The sequence below is a fragment of the Coturnix japonica genome, chromosome 2 (assembly GCF_001577835.2).
Source record: "Coturnix japonica isolate 7356 chromosome 2, Coturnix japonica 2.1, whole genome shotgun sequence".
In the NCBI taxonomy this organism is placed as follows: Eukaryota; Metazoa; Chordata; class Aves; order Galliformes; family Phasianidae; genus Coturnix; species Coturnix japonica.
In genome coordinates, this window is record NC_029517.1 from 37,522,476 (window position 1) to 37,549,307 (window position 26,832).

Sequence of the window (26,832 nt, forward strand, 5' to 3'; positions counted from 1 at the left end):
TGGCTTTACTCCATCGCTGTGTTTTGGGCACTTTGTTCTACCTGTGGAGAAGCAAGACCCAGAGCTGCCTAGGACAGAGCGGCCTACTGAAACCCAATGGGAATCTTATTTGGGCTGCCCTGGCTCCCCTACCTCCAGCCCACACATCTTCAGGCTCACTTTCACATCATGGGGGATTTCAGGGCTACGTCCACCAAAACACACACATTCACCCCCACAACAGGACATACAATGCTGTTTCATCAGCATGGGAATGCGCAGGAGCAGCCATCAGCACTGCTTCCCATCCCCAGCGATGAATCCAAGGCTGGAGGACAACACGCCTATAATTCACACAGTAAGACTAGAGGGGCTTTTTGGGCACCACAGCTGTCAGAAGGCAGTGAAATGCTGCTGGGTGCAGACTAGCTCAAAGGGGGGAGGGCTCAAATCCCACTCCTGGAGGAAAGCAGCCGCTGCTGTCACTGCGGAGCTGTCATGGGAGATGCTGCCACTTGTGCCCCTGAGGTGGGACAAGGCAAAACAAAACAAGTTCAGGTGGAACAACCAAATAATGAATGAGATTTATTGGAGTTTAATAAGGAGCATGGCTGTGTGGAGTGGGAGTGCTGGCCATGGAAACGAGCAGTTGCAGCACAGGGGCTCCTGGGGCACACAGGGTTTTTATTCCCAGGGGTTTTCCATAACGCATCTCTGGAGTTGAGGTAAGTGCTGCACCACGTGGATGTCACTATGGAAACGAGTATTTTTACATGGTAAAAAATAGTCCCATCAAACTCCTGTAAGCTGTTGGTTCTAAAGCCACTTGGCAAGCCACGTGGCTATGGGAGAGCAAACCTCTTCCAGGAGGGTGGTGATGGTGGCACCAGTTCTGCCACATGTGCTGGAGCAAGCGCAAGTTGTACAGAAGGGACTGTGAAGTGCTGGCCTAGCTCTTGTGCTAGAGTATGTGAACAGGAGTTTCTTAGGATATCTAATCTGATCAGCCTATCAAAGCCCTGCTTTGATTCTTAAGATGGTAGCTGCCAACAAACCCTTCTTCCTCCCTCATGTCACCTCAGGGTCTGTTAAGATGCCTGAAGATAAGTCTTTGTATTTTCTCCCTCCTACTGACATGCGCATACAGCATTGAAACAAAACCAGACTCAGGTCTGTGGGTACAATTCAGTGCCACCTCCTGTTTATTTTCCAATGCTGTGTTGGTCTGAAATTCCATTTTTATTTTGTACTCGTTGGCAAAAGTGGGTGCCCAAGGAAAGAATTGAAAAATAGATCTGTTAATGCCCTATTTCATGAGAAACCCCACAAGGAGTTGGACCCAATGATACACAGGGGTCCCTTCCAACTTGGGATTTTCTATGACAACAAAGCAGCATGCATGTGAGCACATACTGTGGAGCTGCATTGCCCTCCTGTGCTCATCAGTGTGGCTTCTACAGGCAGGAGGAGAAAGAGAGCAAAGCACACAAGGATGTGGCGCTCTGAAGCACTGCATGCTCTGCCGGTGAAGGGGGTAAGGAATGGAGCCAGCCCTTCCATAGAACCCAAGGGCAGCTGCAGTGTTGAATGGATGTGCTGAGACAATAAACCCATCAGGTCTGAATTTTAAAAGGGGTGAAATGAAGTAAATGAAGTACCATTTTCTTAAGCATAAAAACACATCCAGAGTAACAACCCCTTATAAATAATACAGTCCCCCACCCCGCATGATATTACAGATTGTTTCAGTTTTGATTGGCTTTGCACTACTTCTAGATGCTTTATTGAGGGATATGGGTTAGGCAGTAGATACTGGTGGTAGGTAGACAGTTGGACTAAATGATCTTGGAGGTCTTTTCCAACCTTGGTGATTCTGTGTTATGGTATTTTTGGGGGAAACTACCCAAACAGACTGCAATATTGAGCAGTATCCAGAAGGCACAGGAAGGTCTCTGGATGTACCCCCCGACTCCAGCTTTATGGCTGCCAGAAGCCTGGTGCAGCACATGTTCTCCATCCCAGCAGCCAGAACTCCAGATGAACAAGAATAGCAGGCACTTGCTTAAGCATTAACGCTCACACGAATATAAAACTCAGATTGAGCCATTTATTCTGTGCATTCACCTTTCATTGCAGTACGTGCTAAAATTAAGTACTTCTAACTGCTGAATGGAGCAAACAGAAATTGCTTCCATCATCTAAAGCTGACAGCCAGCTATTCAGCCCTCCATCCTCCCTACTGGATGGCCAGGATGATCGGGTTCCTTAATGACGAGCAAGAGCATTTGATTTTCAGCAGCAGTGCCACATTATGGCATGCATTAATTTTCTAGGAAATCATTTTAGAAGAACATAAAGTGTGATGGATTCCAGTTAGAAACACAGAGTACAATAAAGGCCCCCTCTGACATGTCACATCCCAAGAAATTCCTTCACAAAAATAACTGAAAATCAGCCATCTTATCCATACCGTATCTCCACACCGCATAGTTAAGAGAAGGATGGAGATCATCCATCAGGTCATCTGTCAGCAGATATTAAGCATTAACCTATTTCAAATGTTATGTGTGTTTGTAGACAGAAACTGAATAGGTCAAAGAGGCTTCTGGTTCACAAAGGAAGATGAAATGGTATTTAATGCTACATCTGAATAGCTGTCCATGTAAATAGAGGATGTGTGCAGGGGTTACATTCTTGTAACCCTCTGCTTCTAAAGGCTTGCATTATTTTATCCTGTGAAACAAACCTTACAGTGAACAAACCTTGCAGCCACCTTACAGGTAGTGAGCTTTAAAACAAGGTTACAATAAACACAGAGGCCAGGACACAGAGGACACATTTTCTGTTAGCAGAAGACAAGTTTAATAAAACAGACTTCTTACATGTCAGGTTGACAATGTCATACTCATTCCTCCCATGCCCTTCATGGTGTTGGCTGAGAGCTTTTCACCATGGACAGAACTCGGGGTTGCTTCTGTAGGAAGCTTTACTGAAGGGGAAGATGAGGATGTGTGATGCAGCCACCCACATGTGTCTGTGCACGTGCATTTCCAGACTGTCCCATGTTATTTCTGATCTCGTGTGTATTCTGACTCTCCGACTCTCCCCTCCATCTATCTTTCTGCCTGCATCACATATTCAGGATGAGACTGAGGTAGTTTATAATAATGGCTTCAACCATCTCTGCTGGGAGATGTGCCTGGCATACAGAGACTGCTCACCCCACTGCCTTCCATACCTCTTCCCCATTCACACAGCACACAGAAGCCTAAGGATTGGACCCACAGAGATGTTTAGAGGGCCTATTCCAGACTTCCACGGGAGGCTGGTTACCTAAATAGGAGTAGAGCACATGATTTACCTTAGCAGGTCTGGGCTCCTGTGGCTGTGCCCATCTGGGACCCTCACTGCTCCTCTGGCTGGCGATGAAGTGTGGTGCAGTGCCACCCTGGTGTTGTGAAGTAGCCGTTCTCCAACTGGTGACGGCCTGATTCACAACACCAGCTGCTGCACGGCACCTGGCAGGGCCCTGCGTCCTCTATGCTCCATCTTCATCCTGGAAAGCAAAGAGAGGGTTAGATCTGTCCTTCCCATAGGCTGCGTGCTCCCACCTGTTGTTTACAATGACACCGAAGTACTACAGTGAATTTCTTCCCCCAGAAATGGCAGACAGGCGCTGCGCTTGAGATCTGCTGCACTGTAGCACTGGCTGCTGTAGTGTGATGCAGGTTCAGCTACATCCTCACTATCTACATCCTGTGGATATTCATCTCAGGAGGGATGGAGGCTCACAGGCAGGGGACGTAACCTAGAAACTCAGCCAAGCCCCAGGAGACACAAAGAAAGAGGCTGCTGCTTTCTCACTGATGCCAGGATGCTGTTAGAAGGAGAATGGGGCCATAGGGAGCTTGTGGCCTCCTGGGCACTGTGCTGCCATTCAGCCTCACACCCCTCCGCATGTGCCCTGCCTGGCGTGGGTAGGACACCAGCACGTGCATGGCCTTTTCCCAGGAGCTTCCCAGGGTGGTGGCACATGCAGTACTGCCCACTGGCTTAAGGGTCCTGCTGGAACCCAGGGAGACCCAGTCTGCAGGCCCTGTACTTCCCTGCATGGCCCCATCCATCAGGGATGTGTGGAAGCTGAGAGATGCAATTCACTGCTGACCAGCAAAGATGGCATGTAAACTTCAGACTGATTTCCCTCAAAATGCTACACCTGAGGTACAGTGACTCACTTGCAATGGTCAGGTCATTCTCAGTGGGATACCAGCATCACCTCATGGGCTGCTAACTTGTCTACACACAGGCAAACAAAAGGCAAACACTTGACTTTAGTATGTGCATTAAGGACTTTCCTCAGCAACCAGAGCTCAAAATGAAGCAGAGTTTCTGCCACCCAGCTTGGGACTGTCTCTGTGATGAGGACCAAATACAGCAGTCTTGAAGGAAAACAGGGATAAAGCACACAATGTGGAGCCTGGCACATCTCTGGGGAGAAACCCCTCCTTTGATTAGCTCTGAAGCAGGTTTGATGTGGAGACAAAACTTCCCCCTTTTGTGATGAAGGGAGTTACCCCTATGCTTCCCTATTTAATCCAACGGAAACCTCGTGCACTGACTTTCCACTGAGATGGGAGATGGGGTCACGACCAGTCTCTAAGCAAAGAAACTACAAACAAGTGCGGTAAGGAGAGACCTCCCAGGTCCTACAATGTAGCTGCCGCATGAAATGGAGATGAATCTGACACTTCTGCACGTGCATGCACTTGTAAAGTCTCAGCTATGTCACGCTGACAGAGCTTTTCTTTAAAGAGCAGTTCCTGAAATTTTAATACACCATGCTACAAGAAACAAAACAGCGTATTCATATTTTACGCAAATCTATTATTCAGCTTCAACACGGAAAAGGAAGAGCCATGCTCTGGCTGCTCCTGAACAGCAGTGACTCAGCAATGCTGACTGAAGGTGACCAGATGCTGCGAGGTCCCCCCCTGTGTGCTGCAGTGCTGCACACACCGGCAGGAGCACACTGTGTCGCACCAAGAATAATGCCAAATGCATTCTGCACATTCCCCGTTCCATGGGAACGCTGAAGTCTGACAATGGTACTGTGGGTGGGAACAGAAAAACAAATGATACGAGTTTCCTTCAAGGTTGTTTAAATCCTTATGAAACCTTTCATGCAATCTGCATCCAAGTACAGCGGAGTTCTAAAACGAAATCAATCTCCTGTATGCATCGCTTGCTGCCCAGAAGCCAATTTAAAAGCCTTTTCCACTAAGAACCAGCATTACGCACTCTGCAAGTGAGAAATGAACACTTAACCCAAGCCTCTCTCTCCACTCGCTGCACCAGAGATGGATGCTGCCTTTCTGCCTTTCCCTCGCAGTCAGACAGTCCAGCACGTTCTTAGAGCACATCTGATTTGCAATTTCCATACTCTCCCATTTTCCCTTAGTACAGTTTTACAATTTTTAGCCGCCTATATGGCTATAGTTTTCACGTTCTCTACGTGGTTCAAAAGCTTTCTTACCATTTCCAATGGTGCCCAATTTCCTCAGCAGCTGAGTAAGTGGCAGAGCAAGCGCTGCACTCTCCCGTGCCGGCTGGTGCTGCGAGCCCTGAGGAAAGACAACAGAACACATATTTACTTTGGGATGAGGCCAGTATGTGTATGTTAGGAGAAGAATCTCACCTCCTATAAACAGGAAAACAAACTTCTTTGTTTGGTGGGGGGTGACGGGGGATGTGAGATTCAATAATGCACATCACCCTTTCTAGGAATTAACATTTTTTTGGGGGGGGGTTAGAAACAGGAAAAAATAAAGAGAAACCAAAGAGCTGCTTTCTTCACTCTGAATTGCTGCCTGGTGAGCCCGGTCCCAGGTCCGCATAGGACAGTAAGTGCAACTCCTCCAGCACAGCTCTGCTCTCACTGCTAATATTCCATGCAAATAGATTTCCTTGCTTTGGTCACAGCAGTCTATTAATTCAGCCCGCTTGTCTGGTACATCTTTATCCTCCGCAGGTTAATCCTGCCAAATTCCTTTGCTGTAGTACATGTCACACAGCATATAATATCCAACAATGCAATTTTGCTAATCCTGTTTTATCAGCTTTGTTGCTCTGTCTGGTCAATCCAACAGTGAAAAAAAAACACCTCACTGAGGGTTTTTTGCCAACATCTCCCCCTCTTTCGCCCTCCCCCCTCCCCAACTTTGCATGGTTTCAATTAAATGGTTCGAGAGCAGAACACACTGTTTGGATACCCGCCAATGTCCTTCAGACGCAGAATGTCAAGGCACTTAATTATATAGGTCTCCAAACTCTTTCAGCCGCCCCACCTACCCAGCCTGCCGCATTTACCGAAGGCAAGTGTAAAAAATCAGCTCAAATCTCTTTTTAAAACACTCTCCACGCATTAAGGACTGGAAGATGGCTGAATAGCGACGTATTTATTGCCCATTATCTTACCGAAAAGATTACACAAATGAGTAAAGACTGTCTCATTAACAGTTCTTTGTTGTCTTGTTTACTGTTTAGTGGACTCATTAACATTAATTATTAGAAGAGGAACATCAATTATTGCAATAACCTTTGTCAAGCCCACTAAACTGACTCAAACAGCCAATGAGCCGCGCTTGTCAAGCAGGATTTGCATGTGCAAAGCCAAGAGAAAGGACAGCCGAAACGAGCGGCCAACGCGTGTCAGCGTTCATTGGGGCACCAGCAGACCTCGGGAGGAAAATAAAAGGCGAAAGCAATGCAGGGCTGGACTCCAGCAGGCCCAGCTCCACGGGGATAGATGCAAACCGAGACATCCCTGCTTCCTCTTGCTCTCGGCACGCCGTATTTATTACGCTAATTATTTTAGTGCGGGGACTTTCTGGCCCCCGGCAGTGCAGCCCTATGCTGTGTAATGGGGAGGCAGGATGCAGGGTGGGTGACAAGGGACATCCTTACACCTTATGGGATGCTATGGCTGGGATACCCTGCTGGTTTCTTCTTCCTTGAGGAAACCAGCCCCAGGTGAGGATCTCCTCTGCATGAGCCCAGTTGCGGGAATACTTCAAATCCTCCATTTAGTTCAGCAGCTCTGGCACGAGTTAAATATCAGCAGTAGCACATCTATAACTCAAAATACTGCCAGGATAGGGCTGAGTCACTAAGCTGGATCCAGCACCTCTAACTCTGTTTCTCAGGCTAACTGCAAGCACTCGCCTGTGCCCAAGAACGAAATGAGCCTTTTCGGAAGGACCCTGAGCCAAATCCATGGCTCGTGAGATTGTATTTGTACACAAATAGAAACAAGGGCAGCTAAGCACCGCACTCCTTGCAGATGCTTCCACAGCTCCACGCTGCGAGCTGCTGGGAGGGAATAAGCTGAGCGTTCTCTGCTCCAGCTGGGTTTTAAAGGGAAAAAAGCTTGTGATTTCGGAGAAGTTGGCCCGTGACAGTCACACTGTGTGCACTATAAGCAGGAGCCTTCCTCTGGGTCTCGCAGTGCAGCCCCACCTGGCCCAGCGCTGCCCCCACCAGCACCGCTGCACTGGCTGGCTTCGTGTGGGTCTCCCTGCTAATGGCTGCGTGCAATAATTAAGCTGATTGCTAAATTAGCGATTCTGGCCTCGCAGCCCCGTGGGCAGGGGGAGGTCCGCAGGGATGGAGCCGGCCCTTCCCCCGGCAGGAATTGTGCTGACAGGACAGTCCATCCGTCTTGGAGTCTTTAGACAGCTGTGCTTACCTAGCAGAATGTAAACATCTCTGAACTTTGCTTACTGGATAAAAGGAAGCATTAGTTTCCTATTGCATTTCCTCCCGTAAGATCAATCATACATGCAGGCTAGACAGAGCATCCCTGTGTTTGTAATTAATCTCATGAAGGAAGAACATCTCCCCTCCATCGATTGCTATATTTGTATGCAGCCTTCCTGCGAGACAGAGAGTAGAAGAGGAAAATAAGGGCCGGTAGCAGAATAATAATCAGCCGATCCCTTACGAAGGGCCTCGCCTAGTGTGCTATACAGACACAGCAAGATGCTTTTGTGGCCAGCCAGTTCTTTGTTGGAAAAATCACCTTGTAACAGAGTGACTGGGGACCTCAGCATTGTTTCTACATGTCCTGAAGCCAGAGGAAGGTGAGGTTCACAAAGAGTTTGGGGCTCTTTTTCTCACTTCTTTTTCCCAATCCCATACAGGTTTACTGCAAGCAAGTCCTCTGCCTCCTGGATGTTCTGCTGCCTCTTGCCACGTGTCGCTGCCTACACACCACAACTTAAGGCCACAGCGGTTGTACACCAACCTCTCTGCACACAGCAGACTCCCACCAGCAGCTGTTCCAGAAACAGGTATTATTCACATTCTCCTTTGAACATATAGAAATGTTTAAACCCCAAACTAAGGAAATATTAGCTAAAAAACCAAAACCAAACAAAAAAACACTGCAACCTGCTAGATCACAAAGAATCACTTCCTCCTTTCTGAGCACGTACAGGTGCTGCACTCCTGAGGATGACGGCCTTGAGCCACTCAGATGCAGATGGAAATGGGGCAGCAAGCTCTCTCCTGCAGCTCCTCAGCTCCGGATCTGACCCACTGCTGCTTTAGATCTATCCGTTTCATTGCACAAAACACACTGAGCTCGCTGACATTTACAATGGGCCAGCACACACCCAGTAATGAGACAACAAATGGTCTCCCAGACATGGTCAGAGCGAATGTACTCTTCTGGTAGGCGCCATGCTAGTCTGGGCTGTCACTGCCTGTTGTGATTTAAAGGAATAATACACACATTTGCTTTTTGAGTGCAGCACTTGGACGAGTCGGAGCCTTAACATGACTAACAGCAGCAGGACAGTGCTGTTACAGTTCACTGCAGAGCCCACCCTGTGGTACCACAGGGAATCTTGTCTTACAGGTTGGGAGATGATGGCCTACTGCCCGTGTCATCAAATGTGGAGTACTGAATGGCGCTTCCTGACAATTCTCCTCTCCATTTGAACCACTCTTTCTCACACAACACTCTCATCATATGCCAAAACGAGCTGGCTTTCATCATGGAAATCGACAGCCCATTACAAGATCGCCTGTTCACTGTTCAGAGGAATCATCCTCAAAATCAAGTGACAAACGACCAGTCTCAACCTTTCCACCTCCATCTCCCTGCTGCCTGCATGGCTGTGCACCTCACCTGAACGAGGGGTGCCAGATGAGCAGAAGCAGGGTGCCTTCCCTCTGCGGCTCCTGACCCAGGGGCTGATGCTGAAAATCCCGGATGGGATTAAAGAAGCATCCCACCCTGCCTGCCTCTTGTCCCTGGCACTGCTCAGCACCTGCCCTGCCCGTGCAGGATGCAGCTACTTCCCCCTTCTACCCCACTCAGCTGCTGCGATTCAACAGTCCGTACTATAAAGAAATTGCACTCTGCTGCCCTTTCTCACAAGATGCCATTTGCAAACACTGACTGCTAAAACTGAGCCGTTGTTCAAGCGTTCAGTGTGAGGGAAGGTGCATAAGATACAGTCTGATATAAGACAGAATCACCGTGAATACTTGGCTAAAAGGAGAATGGTCTATTGAGGGCTGGGCACTGGCTGTAACCCAGGAAGCTCAGAGGAGCCAAACGTAACCCATTTAAGATGATAATAAAGTCACTGCGAGTTCCAAGTTAAGACTTGCACAGAGCAAAAAAGGAATTTTACTGTTTGTTTTTCCTTTCCATCCTTGTGACAGCCGCTGGCCTTTGCTCCTACACACACTTTTCTCAAGTCCAGACAACCAAGAAATGCAAACTGCTCTTCAGGCTGCAGTAATTTCTCAGTGGTGCTGACTGAAAAGAGGCTCCTGCTCCTCCCCCCTCCGCCTTCATAAAACTGAAGACAAATATTAATGTTGGTTCCTTCCTTCAGCCAAATGCTGCAGGTACCTTCGGTTCCTTTCTGCCATATGTTTTACAGCCAAATCGTAGCTGCGGACAAGAACAAATAAAAGCGCTCCTTCTTAGGGAAAATGGACCCCAAACTCCACATTCTATCTGCTGTCTGTCAGGCTTCTTTCACAAGCAGATACCCTTCTGTTCTCAGACTCTGCAGAGACTTCAGACAGGCATTTCTCAGAGCAGGCAGGAAGACAATAACAACTAACAGAATTATTCGGTTCTGGTGAAGCCAGATAAAGACCACGCTCAGAGCAGGAATTCAGAATTACGTCCCTGATGAAATGTAGTTGCTGGTCGCGGTCATTTCCTCCTTCAGAACAAAACAAAACAAGCAAAAAGACAACAGCACAACAAAAGGAAACGCACCCGCAAACAAACCAAAGCAGAAAAAAACCCAGCTCCGAACAAATCTTAAGAACAAGCATGCAAGAGCTTTCCCTGTGCTTTGCAAAGAGTGCAGCGCGACCTGCATTAGTGCAAACCAGCTGCACAAAGCCACCTCTTATTTGGTGACCAAAGTGGTGGAAAAGCATGAATCAAAGTGCAAATACTTCAGAGCTTTACCGTTAAAGCTGCAGACGTGACAGAAAATCACATATGGTCAGCCGTACCGCAAACACGACGCCGCAGTCCTAAATCCAGCTGGTCTCCTTTATCACAACAGGATGCGTCTGTCTAGCAGTAGTCACCCAAAGAACAAAGTCATCTCGTGTCTGGAAGATAACAAGTTGGAAGGAGTCACGTTCAAGGATTTCAGCTTAATTAATAGCCATAGATGTTATTATCCTCTGCCTCTAGCTTTGCTTTTAGGTTTTTTTCAGACACACTCTCGTTTAACGAACAGAAAGCAATCAAGAAAATTAAACACAGTAACTAAATTAAGCATTTTTTGGGGAAACAAACATAGCAAACATACATTTTAGATTTTTACCGTACAATATTTATGTCTCCACAGGGAGACGGGACTATTATGGCACTAATTTGTTTAAGACAAACAAGCACGAGTATTCTGAAAACGAGAACTGCAAAGCGATGCATTTTTAATCTGTACCCAAAGACAGAGCTGACAAAACACACTCACATGTGCAAAAGGAGCGCCAGGGAACGAAGCTGAGCTCGGGTTATTTGCACAAATAGGTATTTTTTCCTCCAGCAGAGATGACAATAAAAGTACTCCTGTCACCATCACAGGCTCCTGCAAGGCTAATGCTGAATGTCTGTGTGTGTGCATGTGCACAGGCAGCTTTTGTTAACGTTTGTCTACAAAATTATCATAGGTGTCTTTCCTTGTGCACTGGTTTGTGTGATAGAGGTTTCAAAGACAAAACCGAGCCCTGCCTTTAATATAGTGTTATCAGAGGCATCTCCCTCAGGGAGGTGTTATGGTCATCGTGCTGACACCACAATGAGATATGCGCTTCTTCTGAGAGAGACTGCCACAAAGCGCTTCAGAGAATGGCTGCTCAGCTAACGGATGTGCATAATTACTGCTCGCGATGGCAGGTTTTGACAGGCAGACACGAGAGGTAGCACAAAGACATGCAATGGTGCTGCTGAGCTTGCAACTCGCTCCCTTGGCATCCTCCCAGCTGAACTTCTGCCAGAAATACCATTTTTTTATGGCACGCCCACAGGTATTTAGAGGCCCCAGCCTGCAGCTCCCCTCCCAGATTAGCGTCAGAAGCAGACAGGGATGCTCAGCCTGCCTTTGCCCATACCACAAATGGATGAAGATGCTTCTAGAGGAGGGAAACTGTTGGAGCGTGCCCAGAGAAGGGTCACAAAGATAATCAGAGGACTGGAGCTCCTCTCGTAAGGTAAGGGCTGAGAGAGCAGGTTTGTTAAGTCTGGGGAAGAGAAGGCTGTGGGAAGACCTCACTGCAGCACTCCTGTACTTACAGGGAGCCCCTGCACCCCCACACAGCTGAAGACAAGGGATGTGAATCCATCTGTTCCTGCCCTGCAGGTACACCCATCTCAGGAGCTTCCATTCAAACTGACCAAAGCCATCCATGAAAAAGTTCAGAGAACAACGTGCGTGGCACATCAGCGTGCACTGGTTCTGAAGGGGAGATGGAGGTGTGGGAATCTCAGAGCTCAGTGCGGGAGAGGCCAGCGTGCTGCTGGGGGGCAGCAGGAGCCCCGTCACACATTGCAACCATGTTTTGAAAGGTTTTATAAACAAATCCAGAGGGGACTATTAAGCCTGCCATTCTGTGTACAGAAGGCATGAAAAAAATATTGTAGATGGGGTTAGCAAATAGAAATCAAACAGCAAATAACGAAACTACATAAATAACACAAGAACGATGATTAGATTGCTGTATTTTGAGTGGATTTGAGGCAGATGTGAAACAGGTGGTAATTATTTGCTACAGAGTAACTGCAATTTACTTGAATTAACTGCATAATACATTTTGGCCACAAATGCTTGTATTAACGTACTGCTTTCTGAACTTCTTTGGGGAAAAAAATTAGTAGCATATCAGGTTGCATTTTACCACGGCACTTGCATTTTCTTTATCCTCAATAAAATACAAACCTCCAGGCAGAACCTGAGGTCAGGCAAGCTGCCAGGGCAGCAAAGACAAGCAGGTCCAGGCAGAAAATGAGCGTTGGCTCTGTGCAGGAGCTCTTTTCCAGCTGGTTTCACCCCAAACACCAACACCACAGCCCATGCTATAGTCAGCCACAGCCCGCAGGATTCCTCAGCACTGCAAGGCTGGCTCTTGGCACCCATCTGCTTGCAGGGTGCTTCTCGGCCAATCTCACCTTAGCCCTACAAATTAACACCAAGTGAGCATGAGATCCTCGGGCAGTGGGAAATGGCAAACACACTGTTATGCTCCACTGGAAACATTACCACGTTGGCAGAGGAGAGAGGCTGAAGGGCGACAATTAATTATCACATTAGAGATGGGCACGCACCTCCTGCTCGGTTTATTTTATTCTTAAAATCAGTATCTGGAAAGCCTTGCTTTAGATCAGGCTGTGCCAGAAGCTCGTGCTGCTGTGGTTCAGTTGCCCAGCCGCAGGCAGGCCCACTCCACCTCCCCTTCATCCAGGGCCATAAACTAATTACAGCCGTGCTCCAGCGGAAGCTTCCTGTAGGGTTGGCATGCCATCCTTTTAGCATGGAACGATGAAAAATCTTAATTTGCTTCAGAGGAGTCTGCTAGCCATATTAATAAATTACGATGCTTGAATAAGAATAGCACCGCCTGGAAAAAAAAGAAAGCACCGAGCAAAAAGCATTACAACCGCTGCACAAAGCACATATTTGCTATATTTAGCTTTTCACCCTACAGGCTGATAATCCCAAAGTAGAATGGAAAACCTGCTGAATCACTGCGCCTATAAAGCAGCACTCTTTCCAGCAGCACATGCTTTCAGTACACGCCTTACATGAAACCCACACCTGGCTCAGGGGCACGGTGCAGGGCAGGACTGCGGGAGCGCCCCTCCCATGTGCAGGGCTCAGCCTTGCTGGCCCCCTACACACTGGTGACAGCTATAGAATGGTGGGGGGGAAAGTGCTGACCCTCACCAGAACTCCCAGCACTCCTGGTATTGGGCTCCTGCTCACCCCAATGACCTGCGGTCCCATATGGCCATCCGCAGCAAGGCTTTCAATAACGCCTTCTTAAAAATAATACCCTTTTTCTCTAAACAAGCTTTACAAATCAATACAGAAAAAGAACACTTGAATTAAGCAGATGCTTACGACGTTCCTCCTGGCAATTTACGTGATTTATTGAGTTATACCGCAGTCGTCCTCTTTGTTTTTTTTCCTTTAAACCAGATTACGTCTGAACAGCAGCCGGCAACTAAAACATTTTTCCATCTTTTTATTTATGTTATATTTTGTTATATTGTTAGTTAAATAAAACATAGGGAAGAGCACAGAAGCTACAAGACCTAATAGCCAGGATGTGCAATTAATCAGATTTGAGAAGCAAGCACCATTTATCTCCATAAAACAAATAGAATCTATCCTATTAAGAAAATCCATTCAAATCACAAATGTGACTGCTGCTAGTGAGAATATTTTGCTTGGCCAAGGGCCAAAAGGTTCTAAAATTATGTATTCTATTTTTATGTCCTCCCAGGATTGGATTAGTTACTAAGGCAACTGAAGAGTTCCGTCCTGCTGGTTAACAGCTATACTGTACTCCATAAAATCAGCTACTGTATAGGGTCTAAGTGCCTGCAAAGCAAAGGCAGCGTGCTGCTCTTCGGAGGCTATTTGCTAATGAGTGGCTTCATACAACCGACCTCCCCTCCTTACTTTTTAAAGGCAGGTAATTATATCTGGGCCATGGGCTTTTTCAAGTTTCTTTTCTGGGTTGTACTTTTAAGAAAAAAGAAGAAGGATGCAACCTCTCCAAATGAGCATCCTCCTTGACAAGGGAATTTGATCACTTTTCATTTCCTAAAGATGCCACAAGTGAATCAAAGAGATGTCAGTACAACTCACGCTCTTTGGTGCACTGAATAGAAATAGGACATGGTTTAATAGAAAAGTGACAAGAAAGATAAAGAAGATGCCCCAAAATAGCTCTCACTCCTGGAAACATACAAGAATTTTAGCATAAAGACAGACTATCTGCAACACCCTTTAAGTACCACATAAAGGTTATATTTTTAGCTGATCCACTGCCCTCAGGTTTAATTACACACTTTCTTCATATGGCCATACCTTTGTCACCAGGGAGAGTAAAGCATTGCAAGCCTCCGAGGACTGTATTCTGTTTACTGACGCAGAGGCCCTATAAAAGCCCCACTGTAAAACTTCACAAGCTATCTGCCAAGCCCACCCTGAACAGCATAAAATCCAAAGCTGATGTGCAGCTCGAGGGTCAAGTCTTTTGGCTTGGGTGTTCCTTGTTCAGACAGACAGCTAGACCCAATCTCCTCCTTTCCTTTTGCAAACTCAAACCCACTTGAAGATAATATTATTCTGAAGGACAAGAGCACGTTTGTGTAACAGCTGCCTCATTGAACATTCTGGGATTGTTCAGTCTGGAGAAGAGGATGCTCAGAGGAGACCTCACCCCTCTTTATGACAACCTGAAAGGAGACTGTGGCAAGGTGGGGGCCAGCCTCTTCCCCCAGATAACAGTGACAGGGCAAGAGGTCAGCAATAGGCCTCAAGTTGTGCCAGGAAAGGTTCAGGTTGGGTATTAGAAAGAATTTCTCCTCAGAAGGAGCGGTGCTGCAGTGGCACAGGCTGCACAGGGAGGTGGTGCAGTCACTGTCCCTGGAGGCGTTCGAGAACCATGTGGATGTGGCACTGAGGGACACACTTAGTGGGCACGGTGGAGATAGGTTGATAGTTGGATTGGTGATCTTAATGGTATTTTCCACCCTTAAAGATCCTGTAATATTTCCAGCTCAAGTGCAACGAGGTCAGATTAACTTCCTTCCTAGACTGCAGCAAAAAAAACCCACAAAACCTGATAAAGCTGGCAAGTCATTTCTAGCTCAGGATGTTCCACACAGCCAGGCCTCTTCCCCATGCAAACCACTAGGAAACACCTGGTTAGCAAACAGACACACTGGGCCACACAACAGTCCCACATCTGCCTATGCAACCTTATTATTTTACACAATGTGTTTAAGCTCATACCCATAAATAGATGCTACTGCATGTTGACAGGGGTAATTGGAAGTGCTTAAATCAGCTCCTCCATAAATCATTTGCATTCACTGGGTTTCACCCGTGCCCTTGCTGTGCTCTGCTTCCTCTGCTCGTCTTGATGGACAGCGCATGAACTGGGGCACTTTCTGTTCCCTTGAATGCTTCATCACCAAAAAGAGAGCAGCAGTAGGTTAGCACTCAAAGGGATCCCTCTGCGCGGCTGGGAGCAGCCCTGTCAGAAGGCAGGCAGACCTCTGACAGCACCTCTGCCCCAGCACCACAGCTTCCTGGCACATGGCCTCTTGATGCCTCCAGGCTGGCAAATGCACACAGCTGCTGGGAGGTTCTGAGGCTGACCCACAGCACTGAGCATGCTATTCTGGGAGCTGGTTCAGGGCACTCAGCCTCTTCACTCAACTACAGTCAGTTCTACGAGCATCGCTCTCCTAAAGCTTCTGTGCATTTTGTGCACAAAGCACATTCATTTTAAACACTGTGAGCACCCAACCATTTCCAGCAGGAACTCCTGCAGGGTCCCCCTGCATCAGCCAGGAGTGGGGCATGAAGTAAAAGACCCTGAAGGCTCAGTGCTGGGAAGATGTGAAGGGAGTGAGCAGCATGAAATGAACTCAAACAAAAGGGGCAGTTAAAAATCAAAGGAAAAATTACGAGATGCTGACCTGCAGCTCCAGCAATGAAAAGTCAGCATTACCAGTAGACGTGCTATACCACAGAAACTCAGAAGTGAGTCAGTGTCCCAACGCAAAAAAAAAAGCATAAAGCAAGACCTTCACTATTATTATTTTTTTGTGGTCAACTTGTCTTGCTTCAGCAAACCCTTGCCTTAATGTGCACCAATGCAGCAAAGCTAACCAGAGCATCATGGCCAAAGGTAACAGGACTGCAATAACAGGCATTGTTACCCAAAAAATAATAACACAATCAGTATCAGGAACGACATTTCAGCACTGGAACCACCACTCCACAAAAGAACTGTACTATCACTGCCTATTAACCCCACAGGCACACTGTGGGAATGTCCTTCAGAGACACCCATCCTTCTACTGATAACAATTCTACCAAGTTTCTAAACAAGACCAAGTTCTTCACTGTTTGGCACAGGCATGGTCCCCATAACTTTGCAGAGCTGCCCACACCCAATCTCCTTGATCCAGCGCTGAGCACTCAAAAGTGCTCACTTCAGAAGAAATGAAGCAAGGAGGCTGAACCTCACAATGGAAGGCATTCAAACAGAAATGCCCCACCAAGCATAAATTCTTCTAGACATCTATTTTATTTTCCAGCACGATGCAAGGCCACACTAATGCAGCCTGCTCCTATGGGGTGCTGTGCGCCTGTGGCCCTCCAGGACTTCCTCACACACTGAGTCTCATGCTGCACAAGGGAGTCCTATTGGCATTCTTTGATATTCAAGTTAATCCATTCCTCAAATCACACAGACGAGAACCAGGCTGCTGATTTAAATGGGAGACTTGCAGGTTTGCAAAATCAGGTCATGAGGGAAAAAAAAAATCCTGTTTTGCAATGCCTGGAAAACCTACTTGTGGGAGAGATGAGGTTTCTTCTCTAGGGAAAGAAATATGCAGCAAAAGTCAAGGAAAGGAAAATGAATCCTTGCTTCTGAATTGAAACAAACTGCTGTCTTACTGGCATAAGTAAATTAAAGGTGAAGGCTTTGTCAGTGGCTGTGCTCTGCAGAAGACAGCTAGAGTAAAAATGTAAGATTTCTGGGACAAGAGGAGTCACAAGAGATGAACACTGCATGATTTAATTATCCATCTGGAGGGAGAAATTAAGCTTTTGACATGGAGCTGCATATAAAGAAAGCAATTAGACTCCCTTTAAGAAAATTAAGAAGGGAGTAACAGTTTAAAGTGCTACTATGAAATCGTTACTTATATGCAATGGTAATTTATAGAAACAGCAGCACACTGTGCAGACTGATCTAGATACTCCATGGTTTTCTAACAGTTTTGCTTTTCTAAAAGGGAAAAGACCTTGTGCTGGTGGGAGATCTGCCAACAGAGAGAGGTTTCAGTGCGGACACAACTTTGACATTTTACATGGAAGTCTTCTCTATTTCAGAACCCTCACTGCTGCTACGTATCTTGGACATGTATTATTCACTGGTTATTAACCCCCCCCCCTAAATCAGTATGTGCCATGAATCTGTTCTTCATGTTAGCTCAGCATTTACATGAACACCCTTAGCTTAGGTTCAAGCCTTTGTGACTGACACAGTAGTACACAGTGCTGGCAAAAGAGCAATCCACTCTTCCCCTTGTTAGTGAATACACACATATATGTGCCTTGGCTCTCCAAGCTCCACTGGCACCACATTAATTCAACTGAGATGAAGTGCTGAGCTTCCAAAGCAAAACAATAATAATAATAATAATAAAAATCAAGTAAGCAAGCTTCAGGTTTTCCAAGAGTTTGAATCAGTATGAGATCTTTGACCAAGACAGAACACTGCCACTTCAGGAAACAAGCCCTGAAGCATTAGAAAGATAACTAACAACAGATTTAAGACTTTCAAGATCAGGAGTGTGTATAAGTTAATTCTCAAGATAGTGCACCAACTTCCTTTAAACTGCATTCCCTGGCTTGGAACGGTACCAGCACTTAGCGAGCTCTCATCAGTATAGAACAGAGGACTGCTGACCCACTGCATGGTTTTGTTGCGGTATCCTTATTTGAACAAGCAACAATTTTGAGAAAGTAAATGTTTTGCTCTGCTATCATTTCTATCTAGCAGCACTTCCCAGAGCCAAGAAATTGCTCTGTCATGCGTGTAGAAGCACTTGGCTTTGTGCAATAAAAGTCCCCAGAGGGTTAAAAAACGAAACCCAAACCCATACTTTCTGTAATCCTATCAACAAGCACACAATTTGCACACCGAAGAACTGGTCAGTATACATTTGAATGCATTGAATAGCCAAGGGAGGTGCAAGACTATGGCAATCATCTTTCCCTTTTAACTGTTTGCCCAATAATATGTATGAAAGAGTAACAATTCTTCATTAACAATACTTTAGCATCCTCTTTTATCAGATATTTAACTTCTCCAAACTAATGCAAATAAATAAAACAGCATTGGTTTTAGCACACTGCTATAACCCTTAGTTCTATTTTCTATTGCACTCACAGGGCTTTCCTTGAAGCCCTGGAACCTCAACGGCAAAAACCTAATGCGATTTGACCTCTTTTATACAGAAAATGGGTTGGCAGAAAGCAGATATTATCTGCAGCTTTACACATACATAGCTTTAGTAGTCTCTTTCCCCACAGTCAGAATGCATGTTCAGAGTGGAAAACTGCAGCTTTCCCTTTTGTAAATCAGATCTTGACTGACTTAGTGTTGGACTTTCCAGCTTTTACAAGTGTAACTTCAGAAAGCACCGCAATGGCTGAGGTTTCTGTGCAAACACTGCCTGCAGGAACTGCTCTCACTGTCCTCTCTCTGTGCAACTCATATTGGTCCAGTGGGAGGAGGACTTTGTGCTGCTGTCCATGGTGCCAAGTCAGTCCCGTCACCATGCCTGCCTCTCGTTTTTTGGTTTAGCTAAACCACATGTATATCCCATGATAACAACACCCTGCAGGAACCCTGATGTTGCAGCTTGCACGCACATCTCCCTGCCAGCTCCTCAATTCCTGTAGGCATTGGTCATAAAGGAGGAACAGTATGCCTGAAGAACTGAAATGTATTAATGCAGATCTAATAAAGGCTAGTTTGGCAGTCTTATAAAAACCTATACATTCTTTTGAATAATTAGTGCTGGCACTAAGCCCTTTAATCCAATAAAGCCTCATTATGTCAATAGGAGACCTCACACAACATGCAAATTGTACTGCTCCCAGAGAACAGCCCATGTGAGTGTGAATAAGCTGTCAAGAACATAGGTAGGGACCAGAATCATCCCCAAGCAAAGCATTTATTATACCACGCCACGTCTCTCCCTTGTAACATCTATGGGCTCGTAGCTCACTGCAGATAACAGGATGAGCACCGTGAGTGGGTAGTCCCTAGAAACTCAGGATACCCTATGTTACGCACTGCATTGTACTGCCTGGTAAAACAGAGCCTCTTCTGTTGTAATAACCATGATGACTACGCAGAGAAAGGAGGATGATGGCCCTTAGAATGAATTACCAACCAAAATGCCCTAAGGCAAGTGGTCTCCTACGTTACAGAGGCTGTGTTCAGTGAGTAATGGGAGTTGTAGCAGCTCTGGCTTCTTTATCAGAGCTCTGGCCAGAGGTAAGAGAAAAACAAAAGCTAGGAGAACATAAAACATGAGTATTCCAACATCCTGGGCTTCAGAGGGATGTTAAGGATACATGCTGTCCCCATCAAAACAAAGCCCCTTGCACAGAAATGAACAGAAGGGAAAGCCCTGTCATCTCCTAAAACGAATCAACTGCCACAGGCACACACAGAAACACCGCAGATTGAAAAATAAAAGGGTATTGCTACTGTGCTTTTAAATTGCCATACGTTGACCTGAGCACCAATCTTTTGGCCAGGTCAATGAGACTGGTGGGCTTCAGTCATTGCTGCAGTTACTCCTCATTGTGCTTTGCAGCATTTTCCTCCTCACCCCATTTCATGACCCTCTCTCTGATTGATTGAGCTGCATGGAGAAATTCTACATCAACAGAGGTAGAATTCTGAAAAAGGCAAAAACAAAAAGAACCCCAAACAAACAAGTTATGAAGAAATTCAGTGTTTTTAACACCACCCTTCTTCCAGCCATTCATTCCACACAGGTGATAAAGCCATTTGTTGCTGGAAGACCTCAGGGGTTCGATATCTGATGTAAAGCAGATGATTGCTTCCATCGATTCAGCCAAAATACCCAAGTGGAGCTGCATGCTGTCATGACCACAGTGCATGCATGATTTTTGATGGTTTAATAAATAAACCATTGATTACAAAATGGAGCCTGATAAATCCTGACAGGGCGGATTTGCAGCTGTACCTCTCCTCCGACTCCTACAATTAATGGGCTAGTACTGTGCTCTGGTTAAGCAAGGACCAGCTCATACAGCAGCAATAGCACATTAGCAACATTTATGCAAATGTGCAGAATTACTGCACCCTATGTAAAAGACAAGGTCACTCCTTTTTTGGCTAAAATTTTCTCATCTGGGGCTGTTTTGCCACAGAACAGAGCATTTCTAACAGTGGGGCTTTAGCTGCCCAACAACAGGAGATGCTGAGATGGGGACCAGATGGGCTCCAGGTGTGTGTGGGCTGCAGCCTGAGGAAGGGATGGTCCCACTCCCTGTCACAGGTTCACAAGAAAAGTGCCACGTAAGGCACACCTTGAGAAGTAGTACCTTGATACATCAGAAAGATCTGGACCTCATACGGTGCGCCCTTCTGCTAAGCAAGGGAACTACTGCCTTGCCGTGAACAGTTACTCAGATGTCCTATTTCTTTCCCTGAAGTGCTGGACTTAGAAGACCTCAACCAGTGCAGTCTTGCTGATGAGAGAGAGAAAACATGCTGAATCAAAAGCTTTCATCCATCCCCACACACACAACTCCCCTAACAGGGATGCAGAGCTGGAGCCCAGCAATGCACACAAGTCTTCAGCCCCAGTCCCCACCACTGCACCTTTCTGTAACTGACAGATACGTTCTTGAAAGAACGTATCTATTTAGTAAGCCAGGCTAATACATGTCAAGTGACCAATGGAACTGCTTTTGTATTTACCTACTAGAATCACCAGACTATTTAAACCTAGTATTCAGAAGGTTCTAAATACAACAGCCACTTACACTGGACTCATAGTTAACTTCACAGTGTTTTAACAAGATTGCAAGCACTCGATGACATTCTTTTACAGTTTCAAGGCAAAAATCAGATTCTTAAAACAAATATATTGCAGAGGAGATTGGCAGAGAAAGGAGAGAAACGGGGATTTGATATTTATTTTTATTTATTTTTAAATTGATTCCCTCCAGCCTTTCTGGAGACAGAAATACACATGATGATTAAAAAATAAATTAAAAAAAAAAGCTGCATTTTATCATGATAATTTTTTGTAATTTAAAAAGGTGGCTTTGCCTATTTCAACTCAAATGGAAAATGAGCTTTCGCTGGAAACATAATGCATATATCTACACCATATGTTAAATAACATGGGAGGTATCACTGAGTAATGTCCATCACAGACTACTCATCTGAGTTAATTCTGCTTCCCTGATGAAATAAAGTGCAACAATAAATAATGGCTAATACATGGTTCCATATAAAGTCAGGACCAATCTTTTCTTTCATTAAATTTGGTACAGTGTACGTGCCATGCATTTTTAATACCTTTAAATAATTTAGGAGAAACAGTGCAGACTAAGACTGACAGGAAATAGTCTAGGCTCCTAATTTTAGGAAACAACCTATAAATGAAATTTCAGGAGGATGTAACTTCTTGATTAAAGTGAACTGCTATTGTCACACCCAGGGAAAAAAATGTACTATGTCCTATTACTCTAATTTATTACATTTATTGCTATAATTTAAGAGAGTACTACAAAGACAACCAAAGCATCACAGCGCTAAATTATACTCAGACACTGCGGAAACTTAGAACTGGAGAAATTAAAGCAAAAAACAGCACCTTACATAAGCATACATCAGCTTCTGATTTTTTACAGGCAAAAGCAGCAAATGCATTTCTGACTCCTTCCATTTTTTTTGCTGATGGTTCTTAAGCATCTCTGTCTCCTCCCTACCCGTCACTCATGACCCTTATTTCTCGCACGCCGGATTTCTGTCCTGCTGGTGAATCTGATAGAGCAAGAGTGCAGGATGCTGATTAGCTCCATCGCCTTTAAAGTTTCCCCAGCCCATTCCTCAGGCAATCTCATCTGAACGCCTATCTACTGCTCACACATGTGGCTCACCTCTTACTCCAGGAAGACCTGCAGTGAATCAGGAAAACTCTCAGCCCAGACGTTGAAAAGCAAGGATGTAAAAATCCACCTGAGGCTGGAAACAAAACCCCAGCATATGTTTGTATATCTCCTTGCAAACTTGTGGTGGCGAAGGTTTGCTGCCCTGATGAAAGTGCCAGGCAGGAGCTGATCCACAGAGGGAAAGTTACAGTGCATGAGCTTATGCCGGCAAATAGTAATGCAAATGAGTAACTATATTCACACAAGCAGCCTCCATAAATCCAGAATCATATTTGTGTTCAAATACTCCCTCCTACGGCTGCAAACTGCGTGGGGAGACTGAGAAAGTCAGTGCAAGCACAGAAATTCATACGACTTATAAGTCATCCTTATTAAAAACAAATGGTATGTATTCACCAAAGAAGCCAACAGTTCCTTCAGTCGGTACACTGAGAGACCAAGCTGCTCCAAAGCAGGCCAGCAGTTTTCCACCTGGGCAGACTCTCACATGCTGCTCTAAGCATCTCCTACCCTTCATCCTCCTCAACTTGGCTCCATTCTGCTTCTCACTTTCCACTTCACCACCGCTGCGGAGCATCCTCAGCACCTGAAGTCCCACAAAGCATGTTCAAAACCACAGACAGAGGGCTCTCTGCAAATAATACCTCCGTTAAGTCACATCTTACAGCTTGCGTTAATGCCAACTAAGTTCAGTAGTCCCTTCTGGCTGTTAAATCTCTCAGTAAAGGAAACACACCAAAGGTTCAAACAAGTGCACAACAAGTAGTAAATTCTTCTATGCAGAATGTCTTCTGTCCTCAAAAAACACTGCATTTTTAGTTTTTTTTTAAAGACTAAACAAAGTCCCATGTAAGCCAATGGGCGAGAAGTTTAAGTTGTTATGAAAGAAATTAGATGAGTTACGTAAAACCTTTGAGTCTGGAACTTTTAATCAGTTTGTACAACATTCTAAAAGATTATGTAAAATTACTTATCTTGCTACAAAATGCAAGTATAAGTGAAGAAGTAATCCTACATAAGAAGGAATAGACTATAGTATGAATCTGAAATCTAGAAAAACCTCATCCACTCCAGCTTTTACAAATTGAAGCCCAAACGTGAGAACTGCAGCCATTATATTGTGTCCTTGGAATACGTTAAAAAAAGCTGCTGCAGACTCAGCCCAAGGGGGATGAGGGTTTTGAAAGCAGCATAGCTAGACTTTAACTCAGGTTAGGATACTACTTACACAGCCACTGGATGTGTAACCAACAAAGTCATGGACATTATGGGTTCTAACTCCATAATGTACTCAGGCAGGATTGGCTCACGTACAGGTTAGGCATTTTTTCTATATCTTATTACAAGCAAACCAGTGCCCTGTGCATTATCTTCCTCTGAAGCCACATTGGCACAGCAGCCTTCCTGTGCTGCAGGGCTCACAACCAAACCTCAGCCATGTCTCACAGAACAGGAGCTCCTCATGGATGTGCACACACACCTGTCTTCTCCTCCAGTCTTCAAACAGGTACACACTTCCCTTTGCCTCCACACACACAGCCCCTGTCTGCCAGCCTTTGCTCTAACATTCTGTATTTCTCTGCAGTTGCAAACCTTATTAAGAAAAGTCTGCTTAGCAGAAAGAAGCTTCCCTCCTTTCCCTGCCAAATCTCCCCCTCGTTACCAGCCTCAGACACAGTGCGTGGTAGTGAGGGAAGCTGTGACAGATTTAAAGCCCAGCCCCCGTTGCCCACGCAGTGCTTCAGACTAGCACTTTGGGACCAATATTACTGGGAGGTTCACAGTTTTCCTAATTGAACATGGAAAAAAACGGCGTCTCTTTTTTCATCTGAACTCAGCAGCAGAAGGCATCCGACTTCTGGGGAGAGGATATGTAAGTACACCCTGCAAGTAACAGCAGAGCTTCCTAAACAGCTTTCCTATGAGCAATATACAGCACAGAGCTAAATAAATCCTTCTTTTTTGGTTCTTGCTTGAGGCGACCTGCGTAACTTGAATCACGGCTTTATTATCTAATAAAACCTCCCACCACACTAACTCAGCCTGTGCGTCCATGCACAGAGATGAAATGTGTGCACATGGGTGCGCGCACGCATCCATATCGCATATTCCTGCGCCTCACCATCTGGCATTGTTCTGGGGATTAACAAACACAAAGTTAGGTTTAAAATACCACATACGTGCCCAGGGAAGGAGCTCTCTTACTGAACACTTTAACAACCTACATACAGGAGCTGCAAGAGATGAAGAAAGCTGGGTAAGGCACAGAAAACACACATCGATCAAGTCGGCGGGCACAGAAAGTTACAGTGATGCGTTTCATGTGGCAGAATTAAGTTGCAAAACAGTACGATTGATTGAGGCTTGTGCAGGTTCAGGGGAATGGAAATATGATAAATGCTAATGCGACAGAAATGTCAGAATTGATGAGGAATTACACATGCTAGAGACTGAGCAAAAAGTAGCTGAGATTAAGTCAGACAAAGATGAAACACCAGATTGCCTAAAGCTAATTATCTGGACAATTAATGGAATGCCTGCGACTCGTTCTGATTATTGAGAGCACAGCCTATTTGAGAAAGGACAAAGCTATTCGCAGAGGTCCAGGCTGATTTCCTCAGAAGAAGATGCTGGCAATGAAGTGGAAGAAATTCTTACCCTGGAGATCACTAAGCCAGCTGCTAAAGTGCAGCATGGCCGCATCACCTGGTACCAAAACCACACCAATCAGATCCTTGGGCTGTCATTAGCATCAAAATTCAATGCACAGCTCATTTTGAAAGCTGAACATTTGACAGCGACCCTAAATAAGGAAAAAAAAATATAAGTGCCTTTAACACATGCAAAGCAAGGAACATCTAAGTTGCTACTTAACTTTGTTATCTACCATTTTAAGGAGATCCCTATATGTTCTTCTACATATATGCACTTAAGAGCTAAATCTGGTTCCCAGGCACTCTTTTTTTTTTTTTTTTTTAAAATGATTACACTTCTCAAACCAGCCAGATGCAAATATCTGCTCACTCATCAGTTAATACAAGGAAATAGTAAAGATGCTTAATAAAAATATTCTATTTGTCTCTCTTCAGAAGAAAACAACCAAAAAAAAGCATCTACCTACTCAGGATTAGCCTATCGTTGTGGAGTTATGTGAACCTTCCCCTACACTCCTGGCCCAGGACTGAGTTGGTGTCTGTAATGAGTAATACCCAGTGTGTTTTAAGCACCATGTGTGTGACAGTAATACACATGGGGATCCACATTCTGCTGAAGACACAGTGTTATATTTTAGCATTTTTCCTCTTTCTAGTGACATCTCTGGAAATACTACACCTTCACCACTGCCATGAAGCATCACATCCATCAGCCATGAGCCTCTTGGGCAGCAGAGTAAAATGGCCGTGGTCCACTCTGGTGTTTGGCCAACAGGTCCCCCTGCAGGCAGCCTCTTCAGATACCAGAGGTAAAGCAGAGCAGCCATCAGGCTGAGCAAGTGTCCAAGCACGAGCTTTGCCAGGGCTGGAAGGGCCAGCAGCAAGCAGCTCCCACCAGCCAGGAAAACTCCCAGGGCTGGGTTTATTCATTCGGGCTCTGGCACAGATTGAAGCAGTTCACGCTGCTTTCAGCCCTTGGCTAACACCTTAGTGCTGTATATATTCATTTTGGAGGTCTTTGCATCATTTAACATCTCAACATGTAGGAATTGCCTTGATCCCCAAATGAGGATATTACTTCAGCACAGGGATCGAACAGTTGAGCTGCTCCTGCTGCTGATTTAAATGCAGCATTGTTCCCCTAAAAAGCCAGCAGCCACAAGACAGCACTGCCACACTTCTTGGGACAGACCCTTTGTGGGGCTGACACCCATTTAACACACCATGCCTAGATTAAAACTTTTTTTTTTTTTTTTTTTTAATTACAATCTTCATTCCAGAGCAGACAGCAGATTTTAGCAGAGGGGAAGACATCCAACTTTGCAGCAGGGAAACTTGCTTTGAACACATGCAGGAAGGGAGAGCCTGTGCCTTCCAAACATGTTTAATCTGTCCCTGGATGGCAGTGGTATGAAGATGCACTGGAGAAGCTGTGCTTCCCATTTTATTGTCCGCAGAATAAAGGCTGGAAAAGGGAGCAGAGTGATGCTCAAGGCTGCACAGCTGAGGCACCAGCTCAGCAACTGGTTTGGCATGCAGACACAAAATTTGGTGGTGAAACAGTACTGGGCACCGGCCCAAACTCTGAACTGAAGCAATTTTGGTATATCCCCAATGAGCTCTGAAAACATGCAGAATAGGCTGCACATTAAGCCCTGACTCCAACACGAAGC

General features: G+C 45.5%; 1 long non-coding RNA gene across 1 annotated transcript in view; it reads right to left on the bottom strand.

Moving 5' to 3' along the window:
* Window positions 1-2,813: 2,813 nt before the first annotated feature.
* Window positions 2,814-26,832, bottom strand: part of LOC107309254 — a 53,807-nt gene continuing 29,788 nt past the window's right edge. Inside the window, exons 3-5 of the long non-coding RNA XR_001553131.2 lie at window positions 10,481-10,629; window positions 5,513-5,600; window positions 2,814-3,535 (exon numbers count right to left, since the gene is read on the bottom strand). This is a non-coding gene — a long non-coding RNA (uncharacterized LOC107309254). The remainder of the gene's footprint in view (window positions 3,536-5,512; window positions 5,601-10,480; window positions 10,630-26,832) is intronic.